This window comes from Uranotaenia lowii, chromosome 1, assembly GCF_029784155.1.
Source record: "Uranotaenia lowii strain MFRU-FL chromosome 1, ASM2978415v1, whole genome shotgun sequence".
Taxonomy (NCBI): domain Eukaryota; kingdom Metazoa; phylum Arthropoda; class Insecta; order Diptera; family Culicidae; genus Uranotaenia; species Uranotaenia lowii.
The window spans coordinates 137,002,255-137,023,932 of record NC_073691.1 but is presented as its reverse complement, the minus strand read 5'-3'; positions in this window follow the sequence as shown (position 1 = coordinate 137,023,932).

The window sequence follows — 21,678 nt, the reverse complement described above, 5'->3', positions numbered from 1 at the left end:
GCCACGATGTCTGGAACTGGAGGTTCGGCACCGCCATTGCCGCCCGGTTCACCACGTGCGATCCCCGAACTTCAAGACATCCCGCAGCAGTAGCTCCCGTTGGCCGGCCACATCATCGAGCACACACTACACTAAACACAGAGCAAGAAAACTGTAAGTGGGACAAATAAACTTTGAAAACCTAAAAGACCGGTGTTTAGGACTTCTTGACTAGTGTCACCACCTTGTCAAAGTCTTCGTAACCTCTGTTCTGCTAGCCAACCAAAAGAGGCCGCATGAGGCACACCCTCACCAGAATTCCCGTGGCTTGACCAGGGATTCAAGGGCTGTTGTAGTTGGCCCTTCTGGTCAGCTAATGATAAAAAGGCATGCCTATGTTCACACAAACATAGGCATGTATTTGTGTCGTCACCCCATCGAAACACGGATTTGACATTTGAGTTAAACATACACAAACGTGAGTCGGACCTTTCTTATTTGGAAACCGATATCTATCACCACAATCTCTAATCTCGTTACCAAGATACTGGTAGCACTCCTCTTTCTCAACTTGCTCCTTTGGTACCGTGAAACTAAAAGGTTTTTCTATGTTGACTTCCATCGACTTGGTCTTTCCGACATTGACATCAGCTGCTTTGGAGCTATCCGTTAGGACGTCGAGTTCACTCTGCATATCCGGCTGTCTTTAGACGAGTAAAAAAAAATTCCACCGGGTTCAACTGGATCAGCAGTTCTATTTCAGACATCATGGCACTCCTCGATTTTTTTCTACAGTCGATCGAATCAATCAAGATCTCATGTATTACGATGAGAAAAAATGTAGATAACGGTGATAAAATACATCCTTGATTCATTCCAATAGTTACCGGGATTGGAACGGACAAGCCATCACCGTTTGAAGCTTAATCGAATATGCCTAGTATGGTTTTACGATGAAATGCACCAGTTTCTCCTGGACTCCTCTTCATCTGACTGCAGCACAGATATTTTCATGGTTCAGACGGTCATGTGCGTTCTCAAAATCAACGAATATCAGCAAAAGAGATTCCTGAAATTCGTTGATTTGTTTCAGTATTTTTCACAGCGTTGTGATTTGGTCGTTCGACGCGAGATACATCTCGTTTCGTTGCAACGTCAGTTTCCTCCTGAATCCTGTTCTGGATAACTTTACGGAGTGCTTTGAGAGTTGTACAGAACAAAACGCCTGTTACAACACTCTCTTAGAGCGGCACTAATTTAACTTAAAAAAAGACACTCTGTTAGGTCTCCTTTAATTGGAACCTTCACAAGGATTGACAACGGTAAAACAATTTGTTGTGGGTTGAGATAGTTTCGGATAAAAATTTAAAGACATCTCGTCTAGTTAACGTCCAAACTAAAAAAGGAACGTTTATTTGGTAATACTCAATAAAAACAATTTTTCCCGCGGAAAATTATACACAAATAAACACAAAAAACTGAAAACTAGCAACACTCAGCAAAAACACAATATGGCTATCATCATGAAGCGCTAACATGTCGCAAGCTTTACGGTAACCATCTACGTCGAGATCGATCATACCGGCCCACAAAAACGAATGTTTTTAACATGGAAGCCCTACATTTGTTTTGTTATTGTTCTTCACACTCATGAGCACTGGAACTTTCCTGGGAATTTTCAACATACTAAAAAACAGGTTTCCTCGCAACGATGTGGTAAGCACGATTCAATGGGTCAATGAAACGAAGCCTTGTTTCGGAGGGGTCAAACAGTTGGCTCCCACATCTTGGAGGCTGGTATGCGCCGCAACAGGATTTTGGATTCTGGAAAACAGCAGGACTTGGTGAACCTTGGAACATCGGAAATTCTGGGACAGGTTGCGGCTGGTTTCAATTAGTATGGTTTTGTTCTGGATTAGATATGTACCTTGGGCCAAAGTGATCAGCATACGGCTCACTAACTTCGAAGTACATCCATCGCATTTTCGAAGCAAGTACTGGCTGGCAGGCAGTACGGCAATATTCCGGATGGCTGGTATTCAACCATAAATACCAATACCATCCATCCGGATTCGTATCACTGATCGGGAACATTATAAATTCGGATGTTCGGCAGTTCGTTCGAAACGCGGCACTTACTGGGGTGCATAACTGCGCTGCTAAGTACATATGGGCGAGTTCTGGCCGGACAGCTAATAAGGTTGGATCCCGGAAAGCTGGTGCCGAACCGTCAACATCGGCACTCTCCATTCCAGTAGTTTGATCGTCGAGGTATGAATACAGGTTCGATTTGCAGGAGGGTGGCTTAACGCTGAAGCAGGAGCATTGTTCTCCTGGCGAAAGTTACCTTATCCTGGTTACGACACCAATGTTGTGGGTTGAGATAGTTTCGGATGAAAATTTAGAGACATCTCGTCTAGTTAACGTCCAAACTAAAAAAGGAACGATTATTTGGTCATACTCAATAAAAAAAATTTTTCCCACGGAAAATTATACACAATTGAACACAAAAAACTGAAAACTAGCAACACTCAGCAAAAACACAATATGGCTATCATCTTGAAGGGCTTTACGGTAACCATCTACGTCGAGATCGATCACAACTTTTGGCCAAGAACTAATCAATGAGATAACGATAAAAGTATTAAAATTCAAGAAAATAGCGGTAAAAAAAGATTAAAAACACAGTTAACAATAGTTGAAAATTTAAACTATGATGAGTCCATTGCGAGACAACAACCGATTCAATCTACTGTTAGCGGCAGCTCATCAATTATACTAATGAGCGATAGTACAATGTCAATCACTTATTAATTAATCAACAATGAACTTAAACGGGTGTTTGAGCATCTAAACAGCTAAATACATTTCCATTATACCTTCATTTCATTTGCCATTGTCTAGCGAGGCAGAAACGAAGCAAATGTCGAGCCTATAGCGAAGCAGCTAACCAGCTGATGGCTGATGGCAAATTATGCCTGGATACAAAAACAAACAGTGTATAATCGAAATAATTGCAACAAATAGCTCGAGCTGAGCCGCAGTTTTTCCCCGGAGGGGTTCGTTCGAATAACGGTGGCGTTTTGAGGTTTGGAGAGTTCCGGTGGTGGTGTGGGACGGTTCATAAAACAGGCAGCCATCGACATGCCAAAGTCAACCGACGACTATCCGAGCTCGAGCGTCATTCATAATACAAATAAGCATACCTCCATATGGACGTTGCGAATATTGAATGAACAACGCTCGATTCATCTAACCAGTGCGCACGCCAGTTTTGCCTTTTCTACTAGGTCAATCAAATCAAACAGTCTACCGGAGCACAGGAAAGCTGAAGTTCAGTAGTGGCTGCAAATGTCGAGAGATGTAACAACTTCCGATTCTTCCACCCCAGGGTTGCAATTTGTCCGGACTAACAAAAAAATTGGAAACATTTATCGACTTTTAAATATTTAGATCAGAGATGTTAAGATTTGTTTAGATTTTATTGCCTACACTTGAAACAATTAAAACAAACACGTTGATCCCAAGCATTTTAACAACCCTGACGTGTCAGTCGTTCCTGGTAATTGGATTTCTGCTGCTGTTTTTGATGCTCGGAATATTAAGTTGGATAAAAAATTCCTTTCGGTGATTGGATTGCGTGATTGTTCAATCGACCTGCCATTGTTGAGTAGGTATTATACCTACTTATAGTGGTAGGTATCTCGCTTCTGCACCGGAACGCCAAAGTACACGAATATCGCTGCCTACCGATGTTGATTTAAGTTTGTTTTGTGTGCCATTTGTTTATTTATTTTTCAATTTCAGTCTATCGCGCCCGGAACCTCAACTTAACCGATGCGATGACGAGAGGGGAGTTCTTAAACTAGAAATGAAATTCCGATGGCATGAAATTCCTACCAGAGAAGCAGTACCAGCAGGAGGTGCCTAAGACCTAGGACTGAGGTATAATTTTTCGGAAATATTTTTTTTTGTTTTCTGGGATTTTCATCCTTTTGGATAATTCATCCCTAGCCCAACCTTTTTTGGAAGTTGAAAAGATAACCTATTTAATTTTTTTTTCAACTACAATGCATCGCAGAACTTTTGTTACCATACCCTCTTGCTCTCTCTTATCATGCCTGATTTTTTGCCAAAAGTTATTCAGAGAAAACTTTTTTTTGAAATTATATATGACAATTTACCATTCTTGAGGCACTCGTGGAAAATGAGATATTTGTACTACAAATCAAAATTTATTGTTCACTAACGTGAAGCGAATTTGTCCTACTGTTTTCGAACCATTTTTTAATTTCCTAACGTTGGACAGCTTTGTTTGAAACTTTTACTCGATATCTTATCAAGCAAACATGTTGAAGATTATTTATAAGGGAGTTGGGTCTTTTGTCCGAATGTCGTTACCCCGAAGTTGGTTCTTTCAAATGATTCTTCAGGCATGGCCGGACACTAGACCTCATGGTCAAAAGGTCAAAAATTATTCGAGAGGAGGTTGTTGAACCAAATGAACGTTAAATACCGAATTAATGTTTGTAATAGAAATATGTTTTCTAGCATAGGAACAAATCAAATTTAAACTAAAGCCTAAAGTCTTCAACTTTTGTATTGAACAGCCATATAGAATAAATAATCGTTCCCGAGTTACTAAAAAAAACTAATTGAGTTTGCTTTATGCCCGATCCAATCTAGGGGGATCAACGAGAACGACTCACTCTCCCTATTGAACATCCGATGACGAAATCTTACATTCGACTCAGAATAAACATGTCCGCATTACAGTTAATTCTAAGTCAAAGGGGGGCTTACCGAATTACCTGGGCCATAAATCAGAACACCTTCTTCTCACTACCATAAGTGGCTGTTCTGTGTTCGCCGCTTTGTTTGGTTCATTTCTTTTTTCGTATCGGTATTTGATTTAAGATTGGCCGGAACCAAGACACGTCCTTTGCCAGTTTGGGGGTGCCTTCGAGTGTTGACTGCCGACTTGCAGAAGTAGTCCTACATTCATCGAGCCGACTGACGACGTGGCTACAACAAATATTTACCGCAGAATTTTAACAACCAGTGGCGGTTGGCAAAATTGCTTCCCTCCGGAGCCGATGGAAGTGGTTTTGCATATAGGCATTTAAGCAAACGCTTCCAACGGCACCCGGCGGCAGCCTTAGGGCCAATCGGCAAATCCAGTTTGATATCATGATTAAGTTTAATGATATGCTGTAAGATTTATTTCTTGAAAAACACACGGGCAGTTAGTTTAAGAACAGTCTTTGATTATTTTTAGTAGAAGAGCCTAGTTGGCAAGCAAATTATTTATTCCTTTTTGAAATGGATCAAACATGAAAAAGGATTAAACAACTATATATATGAAACATATATAAAGTTATACTGATGCTCTGACTATGAAATTGATCGTGAGAAAGCAAACACATTAAGCAAACACACATTAATAATAGTGATTCGTTGAGATTTGCTAAAATAAAAGGTGTCAAAATTTCATACGAATTTGAGCTTTGGTAATACATCCCTTAAAGTTGATCAAACGAGTTGAAATTGGTAGGGGTCTTCTGGACTTGCCAATTAGCAATTCTAGATCTCAAGTATTTAGTTCTGGTGGGGCGAAACCAGATATTTCTTCGCGAACTTTGACAGTTTCATGTGCTTCAAAATATCTGCTACCTTTCCCCTTCCTTTTGCCGTATAAAACTCCTGTCCCGGAAGCTGCTTGTAGTCGGCTTTGACGTAGGTTTCGTCGTCCATTACCACGCAGTCAAACTTCGTCAACATCGTCGTGTACAGCCTCCGGGATCGCGCTTTGGCCGCCGTATTTTGTTTATCATCGCGATTTGGAGTCACTACCTTCTTGTAAGCTGATAGTTCGGCTCGTTTTTTGGCTTGATGCACGATTGTAGACGATACACCCAGCTTATTTGCGGCATCTCGGAGAGAGAGGTTAGGGTTTCGCTTGAAACTACCGGCAACTCTCTTTGTCGTCTCAGCGGCTTCCGGTTTTCGATTTCTCCCCGATCCAGACTTCCTGGCAAACGTTCCCCAAACACTTTAATTACATTTGTAAAGGTCGATTTGGCAACTTTTAGTGATTTTGCCAGCTTTGCGTGCGAGTAGTTCGGATTTTCGCGATGCGCGAACAAAATTTAGATACGCTGCTCTTCTTCCTTGGACGGCATTTTGACAACTGAAGAGGGAATTCCAAAATCAAATTATGAGCAACATTCTACACACACACACACACACACACACACACACCTTCAAAATGAGGGGTGTTCAGGTTTCTTAAATGCAAAATTGAAAGAATACGTGAAGTTGATATTGACCAAATTTTGACCGTATCACCCTTTAAGACGTTTTTATTGGAAATTTTTTTTTACAAAAATGTTTTAAAACTAATCTTTTGAATTTCCATATTTTGTTTAAGTTTTCAAATAAATAAACCTTAATTTTCCAATTTTTCAAATAAATTTTCTATTTCAATTTTTTGAGTTTTGATTGGTTAATTTTTTTTTTCATTTTTTTTTGTAGCGGCCTACCACACTCCCCCTTACCAAAAGGCTCAATTGAGCCCCCAGGTAATGGACGCTACTGTTCTCAGCACATCTGGCAGCAAAAAAAAAAGAAACTTTATCGCGAACAAAATTTTAATCATGCTGAGAACACAAAAGTTTATTATTTAGTGCGAGGAAATGTATGCTATAATTAAGCAAGATTACGATAAGGATCTCGAAACGGATCTCAATGGAAGAAAATTTCGATTTTTTGTTTTGAAAACATACATATGAAATATACTTGGAAGCCTATAAATCTGAATTTATAATAAGAAAAACATTAGGTTACCCTAATAATATTAGGTACATCTCCCTCCTTTCATTATAGAGATAGGAAAGGGCGAAGGGGGCTATCTTACCATTCTTCACACAACGCGAGTACTAATCAAGATATTGGAACCAAATTTAACATGGGAGGATATTGGAACACAAGAAATATTTCTATGGCTATGTTTGACTCCTCCCTTTCATAACTGCAGCACTTTTCATACCTACAAAAAAACCAAATTTAAATAATTTTCTAAAACTTAGGATTTTTCTATGAAAAGTGCGTAAAATGATTCAAAGTAGTACCACCCACTTTTTTTCTTGTTGTTTTTATATCTGATTTGTTTCTAAACTTATATTTGGACAAACCTAGGGTAATATTTTTACGATAATAGAATATTTAATTTTTCATTTTTATTTTCTGATGTAATATTTTAAATGTTTTAAATTTAAATTTAAATTCTGTTTTCAAATTTAATTCTGGTTTGAACAAAATATTAATTCGTAATATAATGTTGTACTCAATTTCTTGTATTCCTGAAATATTAAGATGCGCGCTACCTTAAAATAAATTGTCAAGCAATTATCTTTCTTATAAAAAGGAATAGATTGAACAGGTACCAGATATTGAACACTATTGAAACATTAACCAATTAAAACAAAAATATACAGTAGAAAAATTAAAAAAAAATCGTAGTACCACTGTTGATGCATTTCCTACCTCTGTTCAATTTTTCACTAAGAATTTCGGACTCCTAAAGTCACACTTTGCTAAACTGGAATATTTGTTCAAATTTTGACTTGCTGTTTCGCCTGGATGAAGAAAACAGCCCTTTTTTGATTGGGAGAAATATTGGATGAAAGACAAATAATATTGTTTTTGCTGGAAACCAGCAAAATTTTGCTGGTTTTTGTCCCGCTGAATTTCCAGCAAAATTTCCAGCAATTTAAATTGCTGAAAAAAACAGCAAACATTAATGCTGGTTTCCAGCAAAAAAAATTTGCTATGTATGTCTTTACCAAGATCCTTTTGCTTCGAATACTTTATTTTTAGGTATGTATCTATATCAGTGTGCCAAATATTCGTTTCAATCATTGAAAGCCGAAAGCAACACAAGCTCAAAGCCGCGCCATCATTGCTGTCAGTCTTTTCCAATTAAACGAATACAAGCCCGGCTTTCAGTCCAATAGGAATGAAAGCTGGAAACCGCCTTTCAATTTTCGATGACTGTGCGCGCTGTTCATATTCATATTCATTTGAAAGGCAGACATTTTCAGTCAAGAAGGATTGAAAGAGCGCTAAGGAAGGCTTGAATACAGCAACAACAACAAACACTACTGTGTGCGGCGGTGTGAAGGACATGATGCGGTGTATGCCAATTCGATTGCACACAAGATTGTTTTGATTTGTGTTGCTTTCAGTGATTATCTTGGAATGAAGGATTGTTTTGGCATACACATACGTTTATCTTTCCAATTCTAGTTATATTTCATAGAAATTCAAAATATGAAAAAAAAAAACATTTAACTAATTTTTGGTTATCTTTCGTTTTGAAAAATAATAATCTTCAAACTATGTCCTCAGTAGGCGACGGATTACGCGATTTCCATTACAGCTATCATATAAAACATCTCGTAGTGCCTATTTATTCTGAATATGGAAGAAAAAAAAATTCAACAAGCGAAAATTTTGTTCAAGGACCTGCAAAAATATTCATGAACAAAAACATCAATCACTTTCAATTGAATATGACCGGAGCGGCTTTCAAATGAATTTGAAATTTGACAGGAAATGAATATGGTAAAAAGCTTCTTTACTTTGAAAAATGCAAGTATGAAAGCTATTTAAAAGCTTTGACTTTGACAGTGAGGATGCTGTCAGTTGAGTGAAGATTGAGCTTTGACTGTGAAAATTTTGAACACTCATCTATATACTGACGAACCACACTTGATCACGTGATCTGTCAATAATTATAATAGCAAAATAATTACATTAGTTTCTGGAGACATTATCAAATGACAACAAATTAATTCAAACAGAAAAAAGAAATTTCAGCAAATATTTTAAACTAGCTGACCCGGTAAACTTCGTTTTACCTTCTTATGCATAAATCGTAATAAATGTTTGATTTCATCTACCTACACGCTCTTAAATTCATCGTGCTCGCGAATCGATTCTTATGGAAATCGTAACAAATAAAGTTGAATTTGTATTGGGACCTGTAACCGGTTGGTTACAAATCGTTTGATTTTTGTCTTCTTTTGTAGTTTTGAATGTTTAGCTCTAGAAAATTCATGTTCCTTGTTGAGTCTGACACCAAGATAGCACCACAGTAGGCTACATTTTACTGCTGGCTGCTGTCAACTAACAGGGGAGGAAAGGAGGAATATTTGGAAAATGAAATGAAAAAGCCGAAAAGGAAGCTTGCTTCCGTTTTTCGAGTCTCTTCTGAATCAGGCGTCCGTGTGTGAAGTCGTAGTCCCGTATAGTGTTTGTGAACGTCCACGGAATTCACCCGAATACCGGTGTGTCTTCGGCACGGGTCGGCCCGCAGATCCTTTGTGATCTCGCGCCTTAACGTAAAGGATCAGCATCTTCGTCCTCGGGTTCTGCGGAACCCTAACTCTCAAGGAGGACTTCCCTTCTCGGCCTGTCCGGATACGGGGCACTCTCGTGGGCAGGCCGATTAAAAGCCAAAGAAGGAAGACGCCTACAACGACCGAGTCCAGCAACGCCCGCTGGCGCCGACGGTTTCGGCACCCCGTCGATACGCCATAACATCGACGGCCCTCCTGCTTCCGGAACTGGATTTCCGGAATTGCGACGTCGCTACACAGCAGCAATAGCAGCAGCACATCACGGTTAGTAAGCCAAATACACGCCACAAATTACACAGAACATTGTTTTATACACACAGACAACACGCCACAAGAAAACTTTAATAAAAAAAAAACATAGAAACATGAAATTCCCGATTTGTTGTATTTTACCCGAAAAGTCCTTGGTTACCCAGTAGCCAGCCGGCCCTGAGGTTCCGTACTATTAGAGTACCTTGCCTTGGCAGGTCTAGCCGCTGCTCATCTATCCGTAACAAATGGCGCCCAACTAAAAGTCCGCGAAAGGTAACCAAGAGACGACCGCGTAGAATACAAAAATCTAAGGATTTTTTTCTAACGGGAGGTGGCAGGGATTCGTGCGATCCACGAATGGCTGTCGCCGTACATTATCCCACTATTTTGTTGGAAAAATGTGCTGAGTATGATGTTTTGCGTTTTGTGAAGGTCTCGACCAGAAGAAGGACCTTAATCCGTTTCTAAAACCTTTTTTCCCACCGAAGAATTCGATGGTTTTGGTTGTTCGCGTATTTTGTTAAATTTTATGATGTATGTTCCATGTTTTAACAAAGCATAATTTTATTTTGCACAATTTTTAATTTCAAATGCTATGGCAACACTTTTAACCCACACCTGTAGTCTTTGCAGCACATAGCAAATTGTCAGATTACCAATTCGTCAAATCAAAACAAACATGACAAAACGTAGAAAGTTGAAGGTGAAATATGTGCCAGTGGAGTTTCAATCGACAGACTACGACGCCGATGATTCGGATAGTGATGAATCTGCGGAGATGCCGTGTCCGGTAAATCAATCGCATCCCAATTACCCGGTGGAGTTGTTAGCTGCCGATTTGGAATCATCACTGGCCATATGGAGCACGATGAAGGCAGAGGGAAAACTTTTACCGATCGATCTGGTTAGAAGTCGGAAGCTCATGCAGGCTTTACATCAGGATCTTCAGGTCCTGTGCAGAGATGCAGAAACTAGACATCTGCCTATCATCGCTACTTGTGAGTACCGTAAACATGAACCTATAAGTTATAACCCTAAACCTACACATTCAAATTTCGATTCCAACTCGCAAGATTCGAGTTGGAACTTTTCGTCTGATATTTCTGAATCCCCTAACCGAGCTCCCGAACTACATCAGCTAGATTCTACAGCAGGATCTTTAAGTGATGGATGTTATTGGAAACATAAGCCTCCCAACAGAAAGAATTACAATTCTAGTTCATCAGGATACAAAACTTTTGATCAGACTAGCGATCCCAGGATGGAGGAAGAAATAATGCGGATGATCGAGTGTCTGATTGATGCTCGCTTAGATCCGTACTTCAAAGAAGCTAAATTCGCCAAAGTTCGGAAGAAATAATCAAATGGTTACTTCAGGGTTGAATAAATTAAAAAAAAAACGGCTTGAAAAAGGTTCTGTGATTTTGGAATGTGATAAGGAAATTTAAACTGTGATATCAGTGTTTTGTAAATCGATGTTTTCTATGTAATATTTATTCTTTTTATGTTCTAGTATCTGCTGTTCGTACTTAGAGGGTTTACACTGGACCTGGAAAGTTGTTCTGGAGTGATTCATGGGGTAACTTCACACTTCAAGAAGCATACCAGGAGGAAATAGCCGGTGTCCAATGCATTCTTGCAGTCGAGCAGGAGATCTGAAAAAGGAAAAACAACATACAATCAGAATTTGTGATATTAGCTCAAATACACCCCGCAATGGACTAGAGTTACGATAACTATGCTAGTCGTTAATGATGTGGAGGATTTGATAACATAATTAGTCAAAAAAAAAAACCTATCAATTACACTGAAATTGGTTATTCACTGGAACAAACCTGAATAATCAATCCGGGAATCTATAGCAACCCGCTGTGGCTCTTCCATCGTGCGGCGTTTTGTGGTGTGTTTGGGAGGGGATTGCCCAACGAGCAATGGCCAGCTCTAAAACTGTTAAAAAAATATCACTTTAACCATTCCATGATGGTGATTGAAAGTAAAAAGTACATACCTATTTCACCTTTCGCTGCAAAGGTATTGATATGGTGTCCCGGGAATGTTTTTCAATCAGCTGCATGTCTCTTTTGATGCTAAAAGACGACGTTGAGCAGCAATGATTGTCCCCAAAGTTTGTTCATGATCGTAAACCTAAAAAAAAAAAAATAAATAAATAAAAATCATACCCTAACACGTCCTAATGTAGATATATGAATACTTACCATAACATATCGATGCATGCTGCATTCGATCACTGTACGGTGGAGTGATAAATCGGTGAACATAAAAAAAACACACGTTTTGAAGCAAAAAACTCATAAGTAAACAACGTTATGTTGTGACAGTCAGAGATGACAAGTTCTGGATCAGTAAAAATATTGCCCGCCGATAATTTGCCCGCTATTGAGGATCATTTTGAAAGTGATCTAATTCACAAATAGGGTACTGTATATTTTTGTGTTGTAAATAGGGTAGTGTAATTTTGCAAAATTATTGTTGTAATGTTTAACAATTAGTACGATCGATCGTTTAAGTGTTGCGCAACATAGGGATAAGTATTTTAGTTTATTTTAAATTGTTTTTTTTTAAACTAGTGCTTGTTGAATTAAAATTATGTTGATTTTGGTGAAACAAATAAAGTGAAAATTGAAAGCTTGATTGTGCATGTAATTACAATAGTGGTATAAGTTAAGTGAATAGTTTTAGATTATATTTGTGATGCACGTTTAAATGAATTTAACCTGTTGTGTGTTATTTATTACCACGTTTGGATTTTTATTTAATGTGCGTTATCAAATATGATCTGTGATATTCATGTTAATTTATTATTCTCTAGTTGTAAGATACTTTTAATGATTCGTGCACGTTTATTTATAATTTGGCCTGTTTATCATTTATTTATTTATTTATTCACCATAGTCTTAAAATAATTTTAATTTTCAGTGCACGTTGAATTAAAGTTTGTTTTTATTTATTATTTTATGCATGTTTAGCCCTTAAGATACATTAAAAAAATTAAAAATTTAATTATGCTTTGTCGTTTTAAATGTAATATGTCTGCCACAATTCGATAAATGCGAAGGATTGTTCTGGAAACAAAAAAAATGCAAAACACTTCGTATTTTCACATTTTTTCATTGGAGTGGTGGATAGTGTAACCGGTTGGTTACAAATCGTTTGATTTTTGTCTTCTTTTGTAGTTTTGAATGTTTAGCTCTAGAAAATTCATGTTCCTTGTTGAGTCTGACACCAAGATAGCACCACAGTAGGCTACATTTTACTGCTGGCTGCTGTCAACTAACAGGGGAGGAAAGGAGGAATATTTGGAAAATGAAATGAAAAAGCCGAAAAGGAAGCTTGCTTCCGTTTTTCGAGTCTCTTCTGAATCAGGCGTCCGTGTGTGAAGTCGTAGTCCCGTATAGTGTTTGTGAACGTCCACGGAATTCACCCGAATACCGGTGTGTCTTCGGCACGGGTCGGCCCGCAGATCCTTTGTGATCTCGCGCCTTAACGTAAAGGATCAGCATCTTCGTCCTCGGGTTCTGCGGAACCCTAACTCTCAAGGAGGACTTCCCTTCTCGGCCTGTCCGGATACGGGGCACTCTCGTGGGCAGGCCGATTAAAAGCCAAAGAAGGAAGACGCCTACAACGACCGAGTCCAGCAACGCCCGCTGGCGCCGACGGTTTCGGCACCCCGTCGATACGCCATAACATCGACGGCCCTCCTGCTTCCGGAACTGGATTTCCGGAATTGCGACGTCGCTACACAGCAGCAATAGCAGCAGCACATCACGGTTAGTAAGCCAAATACACGCCACAAATTACACAGAACATTGTTTTATACACACAGACAACACGCCACAAGAAAACTTTAATAAAAAAAAAACATAGAAACATGAAATTCTCGATTTGTTGTATTTTACCCGAAAAGTCCTTGGTTACCCAGTAGCCAGCCGGCCCTGAGGTTCCGTACTATTAGAGTACCTTGCCTTGGCAGGTCTAGCCGCTGCTCTTCTATCCGTAACAGACCACCTTCCATAAAAAGTGAGATTCTTGAAACTATTATACAAACCATCTCTGACCCAAAAAACCCTCGGATACCAAATTTCACTTCATTCCGACCGACCATTCATACGTGATGTTGTTACAAAGAAAACGCCTCCATTTTTATATATAAGATAATGCTGCCCCGAGTTCACGCTTAGATGTTGCTCTACCGACAAGCAAAAACCGAAATGGTAAAAAGACACATTCGACCGTGACGTGAATTCACTTTTCTGGATTTTTCTGAACTTTTTTCAACCAATTTACTGTAGAATGGAATAAATAGTAGCAAATGATGGCAAATTACATTTTCTTTGAAATTAATATGATTTAATCACTTATACATAAATTTAACGCAGGGGTGAGCAACCTTTTGAATCAATGCGCCAATTCGAATTTAAAATCCTTAAAGCGGGCTGCACTCAAAATATCACTTACTAATAATTTATAAAGCCTCATGGGTAGATATAGAGATGTTTTAAAATTAAACATGATTCTTCTATGATTACAATTTTTTTACGAATAAAAATTTAAAAAAAAAAGAAAGAGAACCCAAATTCTTGTAGGTATTATTTATTTGAAATGTTTGAAATAAAATTTAACACGATTTTTCAAATGAAAAGCAGACAATGCCAGCTGAAATTGATAAGTAACTACGCTAAATCTATGTGATGTTTCATGGAAATTTGTTGATTGATTTTAACTTTCTTGCTAACATTTGTTCTTCCAAACAGAGACATCATTTTATTTGCTTTTTTTCAAAACCAAAAATTTGTCGAGGCCTTTGTAATGTTAAAAAAAATAGTATTACTTCTCATCAGTTCAAAGTCTTCTGAAACAATATTTTTCTTCTAATAATCACTCTCTTTTAAGCGTTTGATGTTGAATCTTTATCGAAATGTTTTGGCTGATTTTTTTCCAAAATTTAAATTTTCCCGAAGGCCTTATGTTTCTCTACAAACGGTGAAAAACTTATTTTTTAATTCAAAACTGCTTTTTAAATTAGGAGTTGGGCAAGTTGAGAAAATTCACAGATTTTTAAACGAATTTCGGGCAAGTTTCAATTCAAAATCTTGATTTCTTAAATCCCAAGTAAATTTCCCTGCCATTTTTATTAGGAAAACTTTCATCAGAAACCTGATTGTTACTTCATCGCCTTTGTAAGGGTTTTCCATTGTACCAAAAGCATTTCCAAATTTTGCCTCTCTGGGTAGCCATCATTTGCTTCCCTTTTAATGTTATTAGAAATTTTTTGAAGACTTTTTTCTGGTTCATATAACAGTTTGAACAGTTTATTCGAGACAAGTCATTTTTTGATCAAACATAATGTTCTTTTCTCCATAATTTTCTTTTAAAAGGTTGAAACTTTATCACAGCGAAGACAAAGAGCGCGATAAATATATTTTAAGTCTCCTAAGCATTGAAATTTATTGAAATTTATTTAGTTTAGAGATTTTTAGTAATGTTTTTTACTAGAGAAAATCACAACTTTACAGATTTCCAATCAAATGTTTCCCAAAAATTACATTTCACATTTTTGACTGTAAATTAATTTTACAGATGGGATTTTCTCAACTTAATAAAATCAGATACTACAGGGATCGGATTTCTTAAGATAATCAAACTTAGATAATGAGGATTGCTTATTTTAAAGTAAAATGTCACCATTTATCAATGTTTGGTATGATTTCCGAAAATAGTCGTCGCAAACTTCTTTAGTTAAACATTTTGCTCTTCATTTGGAATCATATTGATTGGAATCACATGTCGATCATGTCAACAAGAGCTCAATATTCAAGAGCAAAAATATTGGTCTTGTTAATGGTTTTATATGATTGCCAGTTTTAGAGCAACGGACTTAGAAATTCTTGTGATAATTTGTAGCCTTCCGATTTTTGGTTTGTTCACCCAGTCCGCTTTCATGTTTTTTTTATTATTTTAAAGTGATAGTTGAATAACCGGGAAAAATGCCGTCCTAATAGGATCAACTTCAATATTGTGTTTCGCCTATTTATTATATTGCACTTTTGCCTTTAAAAGAACACAAGAAATGCCAGAAAAAAGTTAACCATCTGAATATCCGTGGGGCAAGTTACTGACTGACATGTCATATTTTTATGGTTTAGTATGGACTAGAAATTTATGACAATCGAAGAAAAAAGTCGAAAAAAAGAAATTTGACAAATAGATTCGAGGGCCGCACAAGGACGTCTCGAGGGCCGCACAAGGACGCCTCGAGGGCCGCACAAGGACGCCTCGAGGGCCGCATGTGGCCCGCGGGCCGCGTGTTACTCATCCCTGGTTAAATGTGTTTGTGTAGTGCTCGATTACCACGATGTCAATTCCCGCTAGAATTGATCATTTTTGACTTCAGAACATATCACCTTAATTTTTTATTCTCCCTGAGGAAATTGAATATTAATGTCTTAAAACAAGTTGGTGAAGAATTAACTACCCATAGTTTGATATACGTAGCTGTTTGTTTAAACACAACTGGGATGTGAACTGAAGTCATAGTAACAATAACAAAAAAAAATACCAATACCAACTCTTCGAAAAACTCGAAAAAATGATAACCTTTACTAATACGATTCAAAATAAATCAGAATCTAAGTATCAATCAATGCTTTTCCTAATAAATCATTTTTAAATCATTCAATATGATGTTCTATATTTTGAACTTGAAATTCGCTCGAAATTTTGGTTTAATAATTTGACGAAAAAGTTATAAAATTGCGATTGGAATTTGAAGCTACGGTCATAAGAATCAATGTACAGAAAAAGAATTAAAAATAGAGTACGAGGTTTAAAAAGAATGTAGTTCCGGATTCAAAATAAATTTTAGGATCAGGTCTCAAATTAACCACGATTAAAATATCATTTTCATTTATAGAAGAATTCCATGGAATTTGAAAAATTATTTCATCGCGGTATTAAATTTGAATTTTTGAAGTTGACAATAATAAATTTATTTGTTCACTTCATCATTGAAAGCTTATAATTACAAAGTACAGGTTGGGAAATCTGATTTCTCGGATGATAAAAAAAAACTGATAAAAATCAAAATAAGGAATTCTGGTTTTGTTGTAATTATTGAAAGCAGACCCGTGCAAAGGACTCGTCCATAGGGGGGGATTTTCGACATTCAAATTTAGTGAGCAATTTTAGCACCACCAAAAACGCTCAATGAATATGAAAAATGATTCTCAAAAATATGTTGCTACTTAATAGCAAATTTTTTTGCTGGAAATCGAGGCAAAAATTTACTGTGTACGTATGTTCCGTAAATTTAAAATAAATAGGTTCTTTGCATTAATGTCAGGAAGACTGCCTGCATCTTGAAACACTTCCCAAACAGGAACAACTGTTATTTTAGTGTCCAGAAATGTATTCGTATCTTCTTTAAATAATCGGTAGTTATTCTCCGGGCTCGATTAAAAAAAAACAGATTCCGCTCGGAATTTCCCGATGCGGTCATTCAGTTGAGACACCCCAAGAATTACACCCTCATTGATCCCGGACCTTTATAATCATTTGATAAAACAACAGTCTAATCAGTGCGGGTAAAGATTTGCCATTCGAAGACAGTTTACGATTGGCTCCTCGTTTTACGAGCACCCATTCTCCGGGGTTGGCTTTTCACCTTTCTTTTTACCGCTTCGAAGCCAGGCAGGTGAATTGTAGTTAATTCGCTAACCCTTGGAAACAGGAAAATGTAGATCATATTCTTGGTCGATTTGCCATTCACCAAGAGGCCACATGTTGTTGGTTTTCCCCAGATTAGCACTCGTTCAAATGGGGATGCGTTCATTCTTGGGAAGGTGGGTCGCACAGGTTTGTAAATTTGTTTTTTTGGGAAAGTCCAACATTTTTGTTGTTCTGTAGCAAAGATTTGTTGTTTTAAGAAGTCCCCAAAAAACGAACCCCTTAAGAATGCCGGTTGTTTGAATCGTTGATGCAAAACTGAAGATGTTGTTTTTGAACCTCCCCATTGCGAGACGTATGCAGCAGCATTAATTGTTATTTCTACTCGTTTCGACAGGTAACGTCTGTCGTCGTTATTTGCGTTAAGACTCTTCCAGGGTTTCGGATTTGTAGGTGCCACGTTGCTTTTCCGTTTATTCATAAAACTAAGCGGAGGTTGTACTCGAAAAACTATGCCCTAATAATAACCAACAGTTTGCCTGCATATGTTTGAATTTAATTACGTTCTTTCGAATGGAACATGAAATTGCAGGTTCTTGGTTACTTTAATCGAGTAGTTTAGGAGCTGGCTATATTTTGTTGAATTGAATGTAACATTGTTACAGTGTTCAGAACGTATAATTAACTCGAAGAGACTACAATAAAGTTTGCAAGTTTTACGATAAAATTATCACAAGGTGCAATAATAAAAGTGGCTGATTTTTTTTATGGCGTTCTATCAATTCCCAACTGACTGTAAAGAATTTCTTTCAATCCAGATCATTGGTAATTTCTTATTGCGACTACAATGAAGTATATAAAATTGTTGAATGAACTATGGATGTTATATTTTATAAAATAAAAAAATAAAAAAGTTACTTCCAGGGAAAACCAAGTAATTTTTATCTGCATGATGACTACATTTATGTGTACATACGTACCCTGTGCAAAATTTGTGTGGAAATTTCAAAATTTAACATTTTTACAGCTCCCATAACTTTGTTGGGTTATTTTTACTGCTAATGTCAATAAAAAATTACGAAAGCGATTTATTCGGTCCTGAACTAGCGCAACGAGTTTAAATTTTGTATGGAAAACAAAATTTTTCATTGAAAAATCACCGTCCATGTTCTGAAACATGTAACTTTGGATTATAAATATTCCTTGGATTTTGCAGTACATTTCATGTGAACAAACCATAAAACTTATTTGTTTTCCCAAAAAGATTTTCGATGTTACAAAAATCAAATTGAAATATCCTATATTTTTTTAATTTAAACGTTTTTGACTGATAATTTTAAACCTGCTTAACCACAGGATGAAGATCACAAATCGCAAAAAAAAACTGCTTTGCTCAGTGAATGAGTTTGTTGATTTATGTAACCTTGACAAACGTATTTGATGTTATTATTGAAAGCACTAGCAAGTAAAGCCTGCCATATTAAAATATTTTCCAATGAATGCAGAATTTATTTTATTGAGAAATGGTAACAACTTTTTTCATGCAATACTTTGAGCAAGTTCACTCGTGTTGGAAAAAAGTGGTCGAAATTTCGACACTTGTTTGAAAATGTTTCCAAGATCTTTGATCGTTGTATTTTTTTACAGCACCGTTTCTATTTCAGCCGTATGTGATAGAAATGTTGCTATATTTGCATCACAGCACGCGAAATTAGAACTCGTGTCGTTAAAAAATTTGAAGGCTGCAGATCTTGAAATTGTTTTTGCATGTTGCAGTTTTCAAAATGTGCTAAAAGTGTCAAAATTTCTACCACTTTTCCCCAACACGAGTGAAGCTTACTCTTGTTGGCAAAAAATCAAGTTCAAGAATAGGCTAATTACACTAGTTTACAAAATTTAAAAAAAAAACGTGAACTTGATTAACTGACCAACATTTTTAATGTAAAATCGGGCGCTGAATCTGAAAATGAAATTCAAAAAAATCTCAGTAGAACCGTTTTTGAGTTATGCTCCAAATATGAAATTTCGGAAAAATTAAAAAAGTTCTTGTACTTAGATTAAAATATCTCGGACGGCATAACAGTAATTTGAAATCTCTCGTTTGCATATTGAAAGTGAATAAATTGTCTATCGATCATCTGAACACTGTTTTTGCGTTTGACCAACAGTATTGCTGATATTAGTGACTTTATGAGATATAAAATTAAAAAAAAAACGCATTTTTTTAGAGAAAATTTTGTTTCAACGAAAGTTTTAGACTCGATGGTAGCATTTAAAAAATCGTTTTTCTTTTGCGCTTGAGTGTCAATTCAAAACAAAGATTTCAAGTGGTTTTTTATCAAAATCGGTTGAAAATTGAAGAAGTTATGGCTACTTTACCATAACTGTAATTTTTGCAGTTTTTAATAATTTAACGAACCGCAGTACACTTATCATAGTATAGGAAGAATGAAACATGATAAATCTCACTCGCTCCAAGTCAAAATTATTTATAAACTTACCAGAAGGTCACATGCCAAGTTTCGGGAAAATCTGACCATAGGGAGGGTTTGCTTAAGTCTCAAACGAGAATCAAATTTGGAGGTATTTAGCCCGAAAGGGACGAGAAATACTGGTTTTTCATCAATAACTTTTTTCATCACTATCTGATTGTTTTTTATGGTTGATTTTCTTAAAGCCTAAGTTGAGACAAATATTTCACCCGAAGACTGTAACTCGATTGGCTTTGAAACAGAAAAGTTATTGCGGTTCAAAGGCCGCAAATTTTGTCCAACACGCAATGAGTACTTTTTACGCATTGCGTTTTATACGACAATTTTCGACCAAAATACAATCTATGAACCGAAATAACTTTTCTGTTTCAAATCCAATCAAGTTACAGTCTTCGGGTGAAATATTTGTCTCTACTTAGGCTTTAAGAAAATCAACCATAAAAAACAATCAGCTAGTGATGAAAGAAGTTATTGATGAAAAACCAGTATTTTTCGTTCCTTCCGGGCAAAATACCTCAAAATTTTATTCACGTTTGAGACTCAAGCAATTCCTCCTTATGGTCAGATCTTCCTGAAACTTGGCATGTGACCTTCTGGTAAGTTTATAAACAATTTTGCCTTGGAGCGAGTGAGATTTATCATGTTTCATTCTTCCTATACTATGATAAGTATAATGCGGTTCGTTAAATTATTAAAAACTGCAAAAATTACAGTTATGGTAAAGTAGTCATAACTTCTTCAATTTTCAACCGATTTTGATAAATAACCACTTGAAATCTTTGTTTTGAATTGGCATTTAAGCGCAAAAGAAAAACAGATTTTTTAAATGCTACCATCGAGTCTAAAACTTTCGTTGAAACAAAATTTTCTCTAAAAAAATGCGTTTTTTATAATTTTTTTTCTCATAAAGTCACTAATATCAACAATATTGTTGGTCAAACGCAAAAACAGTGTTCAGATGACTGGTAGACAATTTATTCACCTGCAATATGCAAAAGAGAGATTTCAAATTACTGTTATGCCGTCCGAGATATTTTAATCTAAGTACAAGAGCTTTTTTATTTTTTTCGAAAATTCTGAGATTTTTTTACTGAGATTACTGAGATACTGAGATACTGAGATTTTTTTGAATTTCATTTTCGGATTCAGCGCTGAGATACTGAGATTTTTTTGAATTTCATTTTCGGATTCAGCGCCCGATTTCACATTGGAAATGACCTTCAGTTTACTGAGTTCAAAAATGCTGTAAACTAGTGTTATTAAAGACAAACTCCTTTCCAAAGTGATTTGAATTTCCTGGATGATTTAATATGGAAAAATTTGGGAGCGAAAATTTAATCTTTGCAGCAGTCTAATGGAGGCCTACAGGTTTGTTGTTTTTAGAAGAAATCCGTTCGTTAGAATAAAAAAAATAAATGATGGAAATTCTATCAGGTTTGAAACTAAAAATGAACTTCGCTAATTCAGCCAAAACTCAATGATAGTCCAGGTGTGTATGGAGTTTCCTCGCACCAAAAATCGTTAGAGATCCAGTGAACTGCCTACGCTTATAACGCCAACGTTGCTCGCCCTTAGAAGCTATTCTTAATTGATTAGCATTTTTTATTGGATTTTTGTTTTCATTCTAAGCGTAAAAACGACGCCCTGTTACAAGAGCAAACGCTCAAAAACGCGATTTGTTCAACGACTCTTGGTCTAATTGTAGACCCACCGCAACTCAACTATGTATGTCGCATGTTTTTAGAAGCCGCTGTTCACTAACTCCGTAAATGATGGAGATTTTTTTTTGAATTATTTACCTACTGCAGCACCTTAATTCGAACGGTTTCAGTGCCCTTACTTCATGTTGT